This window comes from Phacochoerus africanus, chromosome 2 (assembly GCF_016906955.1).
Source record: "Phacochoerus africanus isolate WHEZ1 chromosome 2, ROS_Pafr_v1, whole genome shotgun sequence".
NCBI lineage: Eukaryota > Metazoa > Chordata > Mammalia > Artiodactyla > Suidae > Phacochoerus > Phacochoerus africanus.
The window spans coordinates 255,711,418-255,727,452 of record NC_062545.1 but is presented as its reverse complement, the minus strand read 5'-3'; the positions used below and the strand labels follow the sequence as shown (position 1 = coordinate 255,727,452).

At 49.6% G+C, this 16,035-nt stretch overlaps 1 long non-coding RNA gene across 1 annotated transcript in view; it reads left to right on the top strand.

Moving 5' to 3' along the window:
• Positions 1–16,035, top strand: part of LOC125120261 (uncharacterized) — a 39,442-nt gene extending 23,407 nt beyond the window's left edge. The window contains exons 2-3 of the long non-coding RNA XR_007133296.1: positions 11,342–11,431; positions 15,761–16,035. This is a non-coding gene — a long non-coding RNA (uncharacterized LOC125120261). The remainder of the gene's footprint in view (positions 1–11,341; positions 11,432–15,760) is intronic.

Here is a 16,035-nt window from a genome sequence, read left to right as displayed (position 1 = left end):
CGGGCTTCAGGGGCCCCTCCCTAGGGCCAGCGTCACTCCCTGCCCACCCACCGGCCTCCTGGGGGGCTTGTTGCGGCCCTCAGGCTCCAGGCCCACATCCCCACCTGTGCCAAGCGCCTGCCCAGAAACCTACCTCCTCTGCGGTCAAGTCCTGCTCTGGAGGAGAAAAACCCGTCCTTAGCTCTCCCCTGGGCTGGGGAGGGTGGTCCCTGCCTCTTCTTGTCTTTGCTGTGGAGGCCCCGCCTGTCAGGACAGCCAGTGGGGCTTCTGCTCCGCTTGTGCCTGGTGTGCACTGCGTGTGGAGAGGAGGACAGGAGTGAGTGTTGCCTGACCCACTCTGGGGTCTGGGGGAGAGTGGATTAGACTAGGTCCTGAGTCCGACCCCGACCCCACCCCCAGCCCCATTCCAGCCCCTCCCCCCACCAGTGCAGCTTTCCTCCAGCTGCCCACAGCCTCCAAGGGCAGCTCCCCAGGGCCAGGCCTTCCCCCTCACTAGGGCGGCTCCTGAGCCACCTGGCAGGCAGGCCCCGGGGAACCCTCCCTCAAGTCCAAGCCTGGCGATGGCACAGCTGGTAGAGCCCAGGACCACAAGGAAGAGGGCCCTGCCCTTGGGTTTCCCTCAACGTACTGAGTGGTGTGAAGGTCCCATCTGGCACCTGTAACATAGCCCCCCTGCCCCCCACCCCCCCAGCCCAATCTCTCCCATCCCCCAAACCCTCCCAACCAGCCCTCCAAAGCAATGCTGCAAAGAAGGAATTGACTGGAATCTGGCCTGCTTTGCTCCGAGAGCCCTCTCGGGTCTCCAGGCTTCCTTTTTCTCTGCGTCTTTCGGAGGGATGGCGATCGCCCCCCTTCTCTTTCAGAGGCCAGTCTTCCTTGGGGGAGATTCTTCCATCTTGCCTGTGGCAGACACCCTGTCCGTCATGGCTAGGACTCTGGACACTTGCAGCCCCTTCCATTTCAGCCAAGTCTCCCTGGCGGGCCGCACGTCTGGAGGCTTGAGGAGTGGACCAGGGAATGAGCAGGTGGGAGGAAGAGGTGGCCTTTTTCTGGCTTCCCGACAGCCCCCTGCTGGGCCTCAGCTTGGACCCCGCCCACTGCAGGCATGTGGGTGATTGGGTTATGTCTCTGGTGGCATCCCCCTGACCTTTATGGTCCTTAGGAATTTTTAGCACTAACTTCAGCACATTTTGGTTCTCTGCTGCATCTTGATATCACAAAGGGGCAATCTTTGGCTAGTTGTTTGTTTGTTTCATGGTGCTCTTCATCTGTTTTTTCCAGCAGGTTTGTGTGCAAGGTGCTAGTGTCAACGATGAGACCACGTGGTCTTTCCTAGGTTATTTTGATAACCCTCCTATTATCTATTTGTACCATTTGGACCAAGTTGAAAAATACATCTTCTTCATAACCAAAGAGGAAGAAGAGTGAAAAATAAAAAATGAAAGGGGAAAATCAATTTCAAAACTCGACACCTTTTGGAGAGACAAGGTCTTTAACTATCGCCTGGGCTAAGGGTGTGCTGCTGCCATTTTATAAAAAAAGCATTAATTCAGAGCCTAAACATGCTCTGTCCCCCTGTAGTGTCTCCGATGGTACTGCTGCCATGAATGCAAACCTGAGTAGGGGGGAAAGAGAAGAGGTGTACCACAAACTCCGAGGTTGACACTAGCACCTTGCTTCTCACTCCTGGCATAGACTGTGTCCTCCTAACACACTTGGAGCCAAACAAACCTGCTGGAAAAAACAGATGGAGAGCACCATGAAACAAACAAACAACTAGCCAAAGATTGCCCCTTTGTGATATCAAGATGCAGCAGAGAACCAAAATGTGCTGAAGTTAGTGCTAAAAATTCCTAAGGACCATAAAGGTCAGGGGGATGCCACCAGAGACATAACCCAATCACCCACATGCCTGCAGTGGGCGGGGTCCAAGCTGAGGCCCAGCAGGGGGCTGTCGGGAAGCCAGAAAAAGGCCACCTCTTCCTCCCACCTGCTCATTCCCTGGTCCACTCCTCAAGCCTCCAGACGTGCGGCCCGCCAGGGAGACTTGGCTGAAATGGAAGGGGCTGCAAGTGTCCAGAGTCCTAGCCATGACGGACAGGGTGTCTGCCACAGGCAAGATGGAAGAATCTCCCCCAAGGAAGACTGGCCTCTGAAAGAGAAGGGGGGCGATCGCCATCCCTCCGAAAGATGCAGAGAAAAAGGAAGCCTGGAGACCCAAGAGGGCTCTCGGAGCAAAGCAGGTCAGATTCCAGTCAATTCCTCCTTTGCAGCATTGCTTTGGAGGGCTGGTTGGGAGGGTTTGGGGGATGGGAGAGATTGGGCTGGGGGGGTGGGGGGCAGGGGGGCTATGTTACAGGTGCCAGATGGGACCTTCACACCACTCAGTACGTTGAGGGAAACCCAAGGGCAGGGCCCTCTTCCTTGTGGTCCTGGGCTCTACCAGCTGTGCCATCGCCAGGCTTGGACTTGAGGGAGGGTTCCCCGGGGCCTGCCTGCCAGGTGGCTCAGGAGCCGCCCTAGTGAGGGGGAAGGCCTGGCCCTGGGGAGCTGCCCTTGGAGGCTGTGGGCAGCTGGAGGAAAGCTGCACTGGTGGGGGGAGGGGCTGGAATGGGGCTGGGGGTGGGGTCGGGGTCGGACTCAGGACCTAGTCTAATCCACTCTCCCCCAGACCCCAGAGTGGGTCAGGCAACACTCACTCCTGTCCTCCTCTCCACACGCAGTGCACACCAGGCACAAGCGGAGCAGAAGCCCCACTGGCTGTCCTGACAGGCGGGGCCTCCACAGCAAAGACAAGAAGAGGCAGGGACCACCCTCCCCAGCCCAGGGGAGAGCTAAGGACGGGTTTTTCTCCTCCAGAGCAGGACTTGACCGCAGAGGAGGTAGGTTTCTGGGCAGGCGCTTGGCACAGGTGGGGATGTGGGCCTGGAGCCTGAGGGCCGCAACAAGCCCCCCAGGAGGCCGGTGGGTGGGCAGGGAGTGACGCTGGCCCTAGGGAGGGGCCCCTGAAGCCCGAACTGGCTGGGAGGAAGGCATCCAGGTGTGGGCCCCGGTTCCCAGCAGATCCTGGAAGGGGCCCCAGGGTCCGGTGCGGTGGAGAGTGGGTGCTGGGAGGCCGGGGGGGGGGGCGGTGGGGGTGGGGGATGAGCTGGGAGTCTGGACTGGGAAGGGGGTGAGGGTGACCCTGACAAGGAATCCCACCAGGGCGGGCGAGGGCGCAGCGCACATCACCTGAACTCCTCCCGCTCTGCCTCCCGCGCAGGTTCTGCCCACACGCCTTGGCGCCTGCAGCACCTGAGGAGCCGGGCCCGATCGCCAGTGTGGGCCCGGCCCGCCTCCCCCAAGCGTCGCCGCGGATCCCCGTGGCCCGAAGCCCGCGTGCCCGCGGCGGCGCTCGCGTCCAAGCTCTGCAACCAGATGGGCGCCCTGCAGGTGGCCCTGGGCGAGCTGCGGGCCCCGGGGGGCGCCTACCTGCCGGTGCCCTCCCGCTGCACCGAGCCCACGGCCTCGCAGCGCGCCTGGCTCGCCTGGCAGCTGGCGCACGCGGGCGCCGCCCTGCACTGGGCGCTGGCTGCGCTGGACTCCCTGCTCGCCGCGGGGCCCGTGCCTGCCCGCCCGCAGCCCTCCTGGCCCTGGGGGCCCTGGCCTTAGGGGCGCCAGCCCCACGCTCCCCGCCCAACAGCGGGCGGGTCCCTTCAGGCCTCTGAGCCAACCGGACTCTGCATGTCCCCTTCCTCGCAGCAGCATCCTGCATCCCAAGCTGACCGCGAGGTCCCCCCCAGGGGACGCGAGTCCACCTGTCCCTGGAGCCAGGTTCAGCCCCGGCCAGAGGAAGGCTCCTGCCTCATCCCAGCTCAGGAACATGGGTCCACGTTTCCAGAAGACAGCCTGCCAGGAGGAGCATTCAGACCAAGACACTTCTTTTCTTCGGAGGCTCAGATTGCCTGTCTTAGGGATGTGACTTGTGCCTTTTCACCAGTCAGTGTTCTCCTGCTGTCTTTCAGAAGTACAATGGCCCAGATAAAGACAGAGATAGAGATCCAGATCCAGATCAAAATCCAGCTAGACATGGGGGAGGGAGGGGATGTGTGTGTGTGTGTGTGTGTGTGTCCTTTTAGGGAGATAGAGATGTGACTGTTGTGGCCTCCATTACAAGAAATGTGTTTGGGGGGTTTTACAGGAGACAGATTTTCTTTCAAATGATTGCTACAGCCTACCTTTAACAAGCCTCTAGGACAAATGAGCAATCCAGATTATATGGGAGGGGATACTGGAGCTTTTGGTTTTGAAATTCAAGTCACACGTTTCCTTACTCTTGGATCACTGTATTCTACATGAGCCTCAATAAATTTTTTTAAAAATATTGCAATCGTTTGTCAGTGTGATTTTGTCAGTGTGCTTGCAAGTGTTCTGGTAATCTCCTGAAACTTACATTCATGCTTCATTTTCCTATGTAAATTATTCCTATTCCTTTTTTTTTTTTGGTCTTTTTGCCATTTCTTGGGCCGCTCCCGCGGCATATGGAGGTTCCCAGGCTAGGGGTCGAATCGGAGCTGCAGCCGCCGGCCTACGCCAGAGCCACAGCAACGCGGGATCCAAGCCGTGTCTGCAACCTACACCACAGCTCACGGCAACGCCGGAACCTTAACCCACTGAGCAAGGGCAGGGACCGAACCCGAAACCTCATGGTTCCTAGTCGGATTCGTTAACCACTGCGCCACGACGGGAACTCCCCTAGTCCTATTTTTACTGTTTCTTTTATTGTGCCAACATTAAAGAATTTTTATTCACATACCTAGAATGTACCCTGGTGTAACTGCACAGAGCAATAAAATGTCCACAAATGTATGCAAATCCATGTAAGCAGCACTTCAATCAAGACAGGCTATGTGCGTCATGCTGTTTTGCAATCCTTTTTTTTTTTTTTTGGTCTTTTTAGGGCAGCACTCATGGCATATGGAGGTTCCCAGGCTAAGGGTCCAACCAGAGATGTAGTTGCTGGCCACAGCCACAGCCACAGCAATGTGGGATCCAAGTCGCCTCTGCAAACTACACCACAGCTCACGGCAACGCCGGATCCTTAACCCACTGAACGAGGCCAAGGATCAAACCAGGGCTCTCTTGGATGCTAGTTGGGTTTGTTAACCACTGAGCCACGACAGGAACTCCAGCATTCCTTTTGAGTTGCAATCCTTTGGTCCTTTTCATCACTGCATGTCTTTCTGTTTCATTTGATAAATGTAATCTATGTGATGGAGATAGATGTGGATATAAACATAGATAGTGTTAGAGGCAGAGATATAGTTAGAGACAGTGTAGATAGATTCTTCCAGTGGGTTCCATTTCAAAGAACAGTGGCCTTTGTTGGGGTTTTTCCAAAGATTGGGTTTCTTCCAGTTTAAGCTTATTACCCTCCCGTAAATAAATTTTCATATCAAATGAGAAATATGTAGATTTTAGGTTTTGAAATGAAAATTACATTTTTCCCTATTTCGGGACCACTGTGTTCTACACGGTCTGCTATAAAATTTTTATTTTGATTTTTTAAATTTAAAAAATATCTTGGGGGGGGGTCTGTGTAACCCTGGGAAAGTTGACCAACCTCTCTGTGCCTCAGTTTCCCGTCTGTACCATGGGGCTAATAATTGTTCCCCTCCCAAAACTTCTGCAATGAAGATTGACTGGGTTGATTCATGGCCAGTCCAGACTCATGGCAAGCCCCCAATGAAAATTGGCTCCTGTTACTATGAAGACGGTAAGCAAGCAAACACATATGCAATATACTTTTAGATATTGACAACTGTTGTGAATAAAAAAAAAAGCATAATGAGTTGTGAGGGAGAGGGCAGGTGTTGTTTTACACGAAGTGGTCAGGAAAGGCCCCTCTGTGCAAAGACGAGAAGGAAAAGAGAACCAAGCAGGTATCTGTGGGAAGGGCATTCCAGGCAGAGGAAATCCTAAGTGCAAAGGCCCTGAGGTAGGGTGTTTGCAGGACAGCCAAGAGTCCCACGTGGCTGCAGTGCAGTGGATGAGGAGGAGGTGGACAGAAGCAGACAGAGGCCGGGTTTCTTCTAAGTGTGATGGGGGAGCTGCTGGAGTCCTGAGTGCCTTGTGTCATCATCTGATTCCTGGGCTGTGTCTATCAAACTAGACCGCAAGGGACAAGGGCGGAAACAGGGAGACCAGTTAGGAACCTGTAGCACTGATGGTGAGAGATGGTGCCGGTGACACCAACAGTGGTAAGAAGAGGTCTGAGTTGGGATATATTTTGGAGCTCAAATCGACAGTATTACTAAGGGCCATGGAGGAAAGAAAGAGTCAAGGGTGATTCTAAGGTTTGGGGTCCACTAGCACCCTTTTTGCTATGGAAAAGGGAGCAACAAGAACAGGAGAGGGCCCAGGTTCAGGGTGGGATAGGGCCACAGGGAGACGATGTGGGAGGGACCACAGAAGGCGCAGGGCCCACGTGAACTGGGGAAGGGTGCTTCAAGTGGAAGTGTGGTCCTAGGGCGGTAGGTGGGGCGGGCGGGTGCCCAGGTTGACTTTAGCAAAAGGTGTGGAGCTAAGAGACACCCCCGACGGTGAGAAGAGGGAGGGGAAAGAGGCCTTCGACCTCCCTTTCTCCATCTCCAACCTCTGTCCCCAGGCCACTGACCCTCCCTCTGCCACTTCTAGGGCTCTGGTGGACATTCTGAGGCATCAGGCGGGGCCTGGGGCCCGGCCAGACCCGGCACGAAGCAGCTCCCTGACCCCAGGGGTCGGGGATCCAGGCAGCATGCCCCGGAGGATGCCCAAGAACCTCTACAACACCGTGAAGCCCTCCAGTCTCGGGGAGTGGGAAGTCTAAAATTTTTCATATTGCAATCCCTTGTCAGTGTGACTTGGTGAAGGTGCTTGCAGGTGTTCTGGTAGAGCCCTGATTCTTTCACTCGTCATGCATTTTCCTATTCCATTTCTTTGTTGTACAGGCTTTCAGAGATTTTGCTGACAAACCGAGGTTCTACAGTGGTATCTGTGCAGACAGCAATGAAATGTTCACAAATGTATACAAACCCAGGTTACCACCCCTTCAGTCAAGACACGGACTATTTTTGTGACGCCACCTTGCAATGTTTGTACCAACCAACATTCAAATCTGAGCTTAGGTCTTTCTCAAAAGCAATTTCTTTCAACGTTTATATTGAGCTTTGTATCTTGATTTGATGCATTGTGCCTACTCGTAAAGTTTTCCACTTGCTTCCCCTGGCACTCCTTGCATCTCACTTCATCATTTACTCTTATTTTTTTTAAAAGAAATGTTTTTAGGGCCATACTCAATGGCATATGGGCATATGGAGGTTCCCAGGCTAGGGGTCGAATTGGAGTTGTAACTGCCAGCCTATACCACAGCCACAGCAACACGGGATCCGAGCCGAGTCTGTGATCTACACCACAGCTCATGGCACTGCTAGATCCTTAATCCACTGATTGAGGCGAGGGAGTGAACCTGTGTCCTCATGGATTCTAGTCAGATTCATTTCCACTGAGTCTTGAGGGGAACTCGGATTTACTCTTAATGAGAGGTGATGATGCACATTGATGTCCTGAGATGGGCCGCAAGGCAAGAGGCCAGGCCAGGTGAAATTTGGGCGTCAATGTCCTTCCATTGAAAATATGAAGGCATTGTCTCCTTCCTGAAACCCAGGAGGGCTCTAGAGGAGACATGGAAGGTTCCAGATTCTCCTTTGTGAAGATTAGAGTTTGGGGGTGCCACTAGGCTTTGCACATGCAATTCATTCAGTCTGCAATGCTGTCTCACTTAACTCTTGTTCATCCTTCAGCTCTCAGCTCAAGTGTCCCTTCTTCTGGTTAGTTTTCATAATTCTAAGACCAGATTACATGCTCTTGTGGCAACAGCTATCTTTGAAGCACTTATTATAGTCCTAATTTTACTTTTGTGTGTGCTTATTTGCATAATACTCACATCCTTCCCTGGATCCTAAGCTCCCTGCATGGGACCCATGTTCAAGATTTTGTTCCCATTATTGTGTCCACAACACCTAGCACAGTGCCTGGCATATAACTGTCATGCAGTAGGTATTTACAGGTAGAAAATGAATTATTGAATGCAAGAATGAGAATGTATTGGTGCCGGATCACACAATCACCTTCCTTTTCTGGACAAGTCTTACCCAGCGTGGGTTTGTAGGACATTTCCTAGAGACTATGGTAAGAAAGTCTACATGGACAAGAGCCCAAACACAGGCTAATATAGGGGAAAGGGTTTCTAATTCAGTACCAAAACTGTGTGTATGGTAGAGTCTGATGATACCAGAGGAGTTACTAGATAGAATAAAAAACAGAACCAATTTCCTGGGATTTCTTTAATATGGCAATTGTCTTCCTCAGTTGAACATGTCTAAACATATATCAAAACACACATGTCAATGTACAACCCATGCACTGATTTTTACCATCTTTACAAAATTGATTTGTGTCAGTTTTTCTTTTTATTGTTATTATTATTACTCAATGAATTTTATTATAGTTACAGTTGTACAATGATCATCACAACCCAATTTTATAACATTTCTATCCCAACCCCCCAGCCCATTCCCCCACCCTGCAATCTGTCTCATTTGGAAAACATGTTTTTCCAAGTGAGTCAGTATCTGTTCTGCCAAGAAGTTCATTGGGTCCTTTTTTAAGATTTCACATGTAAGTGATAGCATCTGATGTTGGTGTCTCACTGTCTGACTGACTTCACTGAGCAAGTTTTTTTCTTTTAATATTTATCCTGAACTGGAAAACTGACTGACTCTGCCATATGGAGAAATGATGGAATGTCTTCGGTAAATTAAATGTTCTTATCACCAGGGAGATTCCATTGTGGCTCAGAGGGTTAAGAACCCAGCTAGTATCCATGAAGATGCCCATTCCCTCCCTGGCCCTGCTCAGTGGGTTATGTTGGGACAGGCACAAAGGGTTGTTGACTGAGGGGAGGGGACAGAAAGGACCATGATGCAAAGGTCACTGTCACCACCCAGTCTAGCAGCCACCACCCCTCCTGGCCTCTTAGTTCTTCCCCTTTTGGGGGGTTTCTTATTTTTCCACTTCCCATCTTTCACTACATATATGCACATACCACACACCCTCCCACACACACACACATGCACAGCTAGTGCTGTTTCTCCTCATTCCACCTAGGAAAAAGCCCCATAGTAGATGGTTTGCCTTCCCCTTCTGTATATCTGAAATCTTTCCAGGATTTTTTTCTAATCCTTTGGCATTTAAAAAAAACTTGGGCAGTATAACATACAGACAGAGTGCAAATATCAAGGGGCACAGGGTGATGGATTTTAACACACTGAATGCACATACGAAGCTGCAGCTATGCTACAAACTCTTTGGGGTTCTTCCCCCCCAAACCTGGCCAACTTCTTACTCTTCCCGAAGTCACTCCTCATGAGAACCACACTTCCCTCCTCCCCCAGGGTGGCCCTCTCCAAACTTCCAGCAGCACTGGTGATTTCTGGAGATGCATTTGGATGTCTTTCCGTCATTGTCCTTTATCCTCACAGCAAGCCTCTGAGACAAGTGTGCTGATGATGCCCACATGATAGAGGAGGACAGGAGAAGACAGGGGTGATGGTTTAAGAAAAAGTAGGTGGGGTCCTGCCAGGAGCCCCACAGCCATGTCACCTTCCCTAGCTACTAACTGTGCTGGGAACACAGCAGGGCAGCCCACATACCAGGCCAGTTTGGAGCAGGTAGAGGTGTTGATGACAGGCCCTGAGTGGCAGGAGCGCCGCGTGGGGCTTCACACACATTTGAATCCTCTCTCCTCTCTAGGGGCTCAGAAACCTTGGGAGCTGGGGGGCTCTGAGCAGGAAAGGGACTTGCCCAAGGACCTCAGCTGTTCATTGGCAGAGCCCAGGGCAGGTGAGAGGTCATTATTTTCCTCTCCATTTCCTGGAGGAGAACAGGAAATGAGGCCAGGCGGGGTTCCCTGGGTCTTGGTCACCTCCTTCCAGAAGCCTCGCATCTGCACATGGTTGGGGTTGAACCTGAAGTCCAGAGGGGCCTGTCTCTGTGCTGCAGAGTAGATGCTGCCTGAACCTGCGCCTTTGTTCAGAGAAATTGGAAAAGCTACCTCTCCGTTATTTATTTCCATTTCAATGATTATATGCATATGTACTACAGTTGTAAGATATTATGCATAGTATTAAATATACACCAATGAAAAAAATTTTAAAAGATATCCGTAATGAATCTTTTAAAAGTTATATTTGTCTTGGGAGTTCCCATGGTGGCTCAGCTGTAACAAATCCAATTAATATCCATGAGGATGTAGGTTTGATCCCTGGCCTCATTCAGTGGGTTAAGGATCTGGCATTTCTGTGAGCTGCGGTGTAGGTCACAGATTTGGCTTGAATCTGCCATTGCTGTAGCTGTGATGTTGCCCAGTAGCTGTAGCTCTGATTTGACCCCTAGCATGTGAAATTCCATGTGCCGTTGGTGTGGCCCTAAAAAGCAAAGCAAAGCAAAGCAAAACAGAAACAAAAAAATTATTTTTTTCTTTAACATAGAGACATATTTGTGGTTGCCAAGGGAGAGGGGGAAGGCAGTGGACTGGATTGGGAGTTTGGGGATATCAGATTCAAACAATGACATTTAGAATGGATAAGCAGTCAGGTCCTACTGTATCACATGGGGGGAAGTGTATCCAATCTCTTGGGATAGAACCTGATGGGAGATACTATATGAAAAGGAGTGTGTGTGTGTATGTACATATATACAGATATATACATATATATATATCTGGCTCACTTTGCTGTACAGCAGAAATTGGCACAATGTTGAAAATCAATTATACTTTTATAAAAAGAAATATTGTAAAAATCACAAATAAAATTAAAATTCTATCTGTTTTTATTCAATTGGCATGTCATTTACCCTCACAAAATATTATGATTAAATATTAAGGTCCTGCGGTTCCCATCGTGGCTCAGTGGAAATGAATCTGACTAGTTTTCTTGAGGACACAGGTTCGATCCCTGGCCCTGCTCAGTGGGTTAAGGATCCTGCATTGCAGTGAGCTGTGGTGTAGGTCACAGACTCAGCTTGGATCCCACGTGGCTGTGGCCTAGGCCAGCAGCGACAGCTCTGATTCAACCTCTAGCCTGTGACCCTCCATATGCCCTGGGTGCGGCCCTAAAAAGACAAAACAATATATTAAGCCATGATAGAAAAGGATATTTTAAAAAGAGTGTGTGTGGGATATATATAAACTTGAATGGCTTTGCTGTGCAGCAGAAATTAACACAATGTTGTAAGTTGTCTATCATTTTAAAATATTAAGGTCCAGTACCACAGAATGTACAACACCAAGTGATCAGGATGTGTTGATGCGCCTCTATCTATTGTGACACAGGATCCCCTTTGGCTACAGGTAAGAGGGGGGCATGCCTGTGTGCAGAGGGGAGCCAGATGGGAAATCTACACATTCTCTCCTTTTTGCTCTGAAGATTAATCTGTGCTAAACAAAGTCATAATAATTTTTAAAATACTGAATTACTATTATTTTAAAAATTGAAAACAATCAGAAAATATTGTATGTGATAACATTTCAATGACAGGGATGGTTGAGAATTCCTTAGTTCCCTTCTTGTGTTTAATTTTTGAATTCACACCTTAGGTTAATATATACTTTGGACAAAATGTGTACAAACAAGAAAATTGCCTTTTTTTCCCCCAAAGCCATTATTGGCATAAACAGATAGAAGTATTTTATGTTGAAATTCAAAGGGAAAAATACTAAAATGATCCAGAGAGCTCTCTTAAATATTAAAAGGATCCAGAGAGCTGATCACTTGTTGTAAATAACTGACCTCCATCCCATACCTCTGCCTGAATATCCTCCTTCAGTGCTTCTCAAACTTGAACCAGCATTAGAGAAACTGAGGGGCTTGGGTAACAGACTGCATGGGCCCACCCCCAATGCTCTGACCCAGTCGGTCTGGGTTGAAGACTGATATTTGCATTTATTTATTTTTTTATCTTTTTAGGGCTGCACTGGGGCATGTGGAAGATCCCAGGCTAGGAGCTGAATCAAAACTGCGGCTGCATGCCTGTGCCACAGCCACAGCAACACCAGATCCAAGCAGTGTCTATGACCTAAACTGCATCTCTTGGCAATGCTGGATCCTTAACCCACTGATTGAGGCCAGGGATCAAATTCGCATCTTCTGGATACTAGTTGAATTCTTAACCCACTGAGTCACCAGGGGAACTCCCATGATATTTGCATTTTTAGCAGGTTCCCAGGAGAGAGTGAAGCACTGACACTGGAACCACACTTTGTGAACTATTCACCTAGTTGGTGGGATTTATTTATTTAGTCTTAGGGCCACACCTGCACCATATGGAGGGTCCCAGGCTAGGGGTCAAATCAGAGCTGTAGCTGCTGGCCTACACCTTAGCCACACCAAGACCAGTGAGCAAAGTCAGGGATTGCACCAGCAATCTCCTGGATGCTGGTCAGATTTGATTCTGCTGAGCTGCTGAGCCACGATGGAACTCCTAGTTGGTGGAATTTAAAAGATAAAGGCACAGTGTCCTTGGGATCACTCAGCTCCCATGGTCCTATGACACTTGGGCAGAAGTCAGCATCCAGGCAGGAGACTAAGTGTAAGGACAGTCCTTTCCTCTCTTCACATAAGCACAGATTAGATGGTCACTTTTCTATTTAGAAACGCTGCCTGTAGAGGCTATTAAAAAACAAAACTCAGCAAAGAACAATAAAACAATGCCAGATGCTCCCATATAGCTGCCTTCTAGAGAAAGCGATCAAAGTTGTGTTTTTGTTTTTTCTGGAAGAATTTCTTCCATGTGGTTGAGTGAAAACAACATGACAGGGATGTGACCCAATGTTTTGGATAGGAAGTAAACCCAATCTCTGAAGACAAGAGATTCCAGGATGAATGCTCAGAAACCATCTAATTAACTTCCTGTGAAAAGTATAAATATGTGATAAAGAAAGAGAAGTCAGCCTTATCCTGGCTCTATTTGCTATGCTTCTGGTTTCCCCAAAGCCCCCAGGACTTCCCTGTCTTGGCTGTTCTGAAGCCAGAGAAGTCCTACCAAGGCAGGGGCCACCCCACAGAGTTGGCCCAGATAGTAGCTGAGTAAGGCTGGTATGATTCTAGTAAATGTTCCAATGTGTCATTGTGTTTTCCCCACACCACCACCAATTTCTCACACCACTTTGGCTTCTTACAATCCTGACACGATCCACTCAGAGAAAGCTTCAGATCCACAGGTTCAGGACTCCGTCTTATAAGACCGCCCCTCCCCCTCCCTCAGTTGCAATCACATGTCATGGTTGTGCGCTGTGCTTCTGGTGGATCCACTACAGGTCAGAGGTCTCAATGACCCCTCTTGGCCTCATTCATTTGCTCACAGAACTCAGAGAAACATTCTACTTACGGGTTTATTATCAAAGGATAGAACCCGGGAAGAGCCAAATGGAAGGGATGTGTTGGGCAAGGCCTGGGAAGGGGCACCATCTTCCCTGTTCTCCCCAAATGTCCACATGGTCATCAGCCTGGAAGCTCTCTGTACCCGATCCTATGGGTTTCTATGGAGGCTTCATTACACAGACATGATTGATTAACTCCTTAGTCATTGCTGATGAACTGAACCTCCTGCTCCTCTCCCCTCTCTGGACCTTGGGCTTCCAATAAGAAGTTCAAACCCTCTCAGAGTTCCCATTGTGGTGCAGAGGAAATGAATCGGACTAGGAACCATGAGGTTTCGGGTTTGATCTCCGGTCTTACTCAGTGGGTTAAGGATCTGGCGTTGCTGTGAGTTGTGGTGTAGGTCACAGACGCAGCTCAGATCTGGCATTGCTGTGGCTGTGGTTTAGGCTGGCAGCTGTAGCTCCGATTTGACCCCTAGCCTGGGAACCTCCATATCCTATAGGTTTGGCCATAAAAAGAAAACAAAAAAAGACTTCTAACCCTCTCATCACATATAGTTGTGTCTCCTAGAAACCAGCCCCCAATATTTGATTTCCTGGGTACTTTTCCAAAGTTACCTCATTAATGTAATAAAACACATTGATCACTCTTACCTCTTAGGAAATTCTGGTGGGTGTAGGAACTCTGAGCCCGAAACCGGGGCAAAGACTAAACACATACTTCTTATTATACATCGCAACATCCAGGGGAGGAGGAAAGTACCTTCACTGAGTGCCCAACACCATCCACTTGATCTGTGATCTCCTGGGTTCTAAATTCTGTGCCCACTAAAGACAAGCCTATGGGGTATATAAAATATGTCCCTTTTAAGCAAAATTATAAATATACGGACCCCTCCATGTGACCCTGCTTTGGGAGCCATATTAGGCTTTTGTTTTGTTTTGTTTTGTCTTTTTGCCATTTCTTGGGCTGCTCCCATGGCACATGGAGGTTCCCCGGCTAGGGGTCTAATCAGAGCCATAGCCACCGGCCTACACCAGAGCCACAGCAATGCCAGATTCGAGCCGTGTCTTCAACCTACACCACAGGTCACAGCAACGCCGGATCCTTAACCCACTGAGCAAGGCCAGGGCTCGAACCTGCAACCTCATGGTTCCTAGTCAGATTCATTAACCACTGAGCCATGACCGGAACTCCCATATTGGGCTTTTATTTTTTTTATTTTTTTTTGTCTTTTTTGTTGTTGTTGTTATTGTTGCTATTTCTTGGGCTGCTCCCGCGGCATATGGAGGTTCCCAGGCTAGGGGTTGAATCGGAGCTATAGCCACTGGCCTACGCCAGAGCCACAGCAGCGTGGGATCCAAGCCGCGTCTGCAACCTACACCACAGCTCACGGCAACGCCGGATCGTTAACCCACTGAGCAAGGGCAGGGACCGAACCCGCAACCTCATGGTTCCTAGTCGGATTCGTTAACCACTGCGCCACGACGGGAACTCCCCATATTGGGCTTTTAAACTTCAGGAAGCCTACTTTCACTTGTTCAATGAACATGCTTACATTTCAAGGATCTATTTCCAAACATGGGATCCAAACAACCATAAGAGTGACCCTGGAATGAAGGGAGATCAGAACCTTCCATACACTGGAGGAGTTGGAATTAATTCCCACTCTTGTAACACAGACACTTTGTAGGAAATTGTGACACTCTGTAGCAATATGTGGTCCAAAAGAACTATTGCAAAAATATTCTGATACATCTCAGATTCCAAGGAATGGATACTGAAGCCTCAGAAAGCCAGAGCTCTGTAAGCCACAGCAACCACAGAACATTCTCATTACTGTAACTCAGCTATCACTCAGAGGTCTGGGTACCTTGAGTCTAAGAAGACTAGATTCTGATTGGATCGTGATAGGCAAATCTGATTTGATCAGCCATAGGCAGATCTAATTTGATCAGCTATAGGCAAGAACAAGCTGAGAGCAACTGGGTCAAAAGACCACATGGTCTCATCCACAGCCTCCCTTCTGCTCATTCACAAAAATTATCTCATCTATAACAACATTGTTTGCAATGGAGACAGTAAATATGCCCAGCACGTATTTCAAATAAAAAAGGAATTAAAGCTAAAAATTCCTAAGGACCATAAAGGTCAGGGGGATGCCACCAGAGACATAACCCAATCACCCACATGCCTGCAGTGGGCGGGGTCCAAGCTGAGGCCCAGCAGGGGGCTGTCGGGAAGCCAGAAAAAGGCCACCTCTTCCTCCCACCTGCTCATTCTCTGGTCCACTCCTCAAGCCTCCAGACGTGCGGCTCGCCAGGGAGACTTGGCTGAAATGGAAGGGGCTGCAAGTGTCCAGAGTCCTAGCCACGACGGACAGGGTGTCTGCCACAGGCAAGATGGGAGAATCTCCCCCAAGGAAGACCGGCCTCTGAAAGAGAAGGGGGGCGATCGCCATCCCTCCGAAAGATGCAGAGAAAAAGGAAGCCTGGAGACCCGAGAGGGCTCTCGGAGCAAAGCAGGCCAGATTCCAGTCAATTCCTTCTTTGCAGCATTGCTTTGGAGGGCTGGT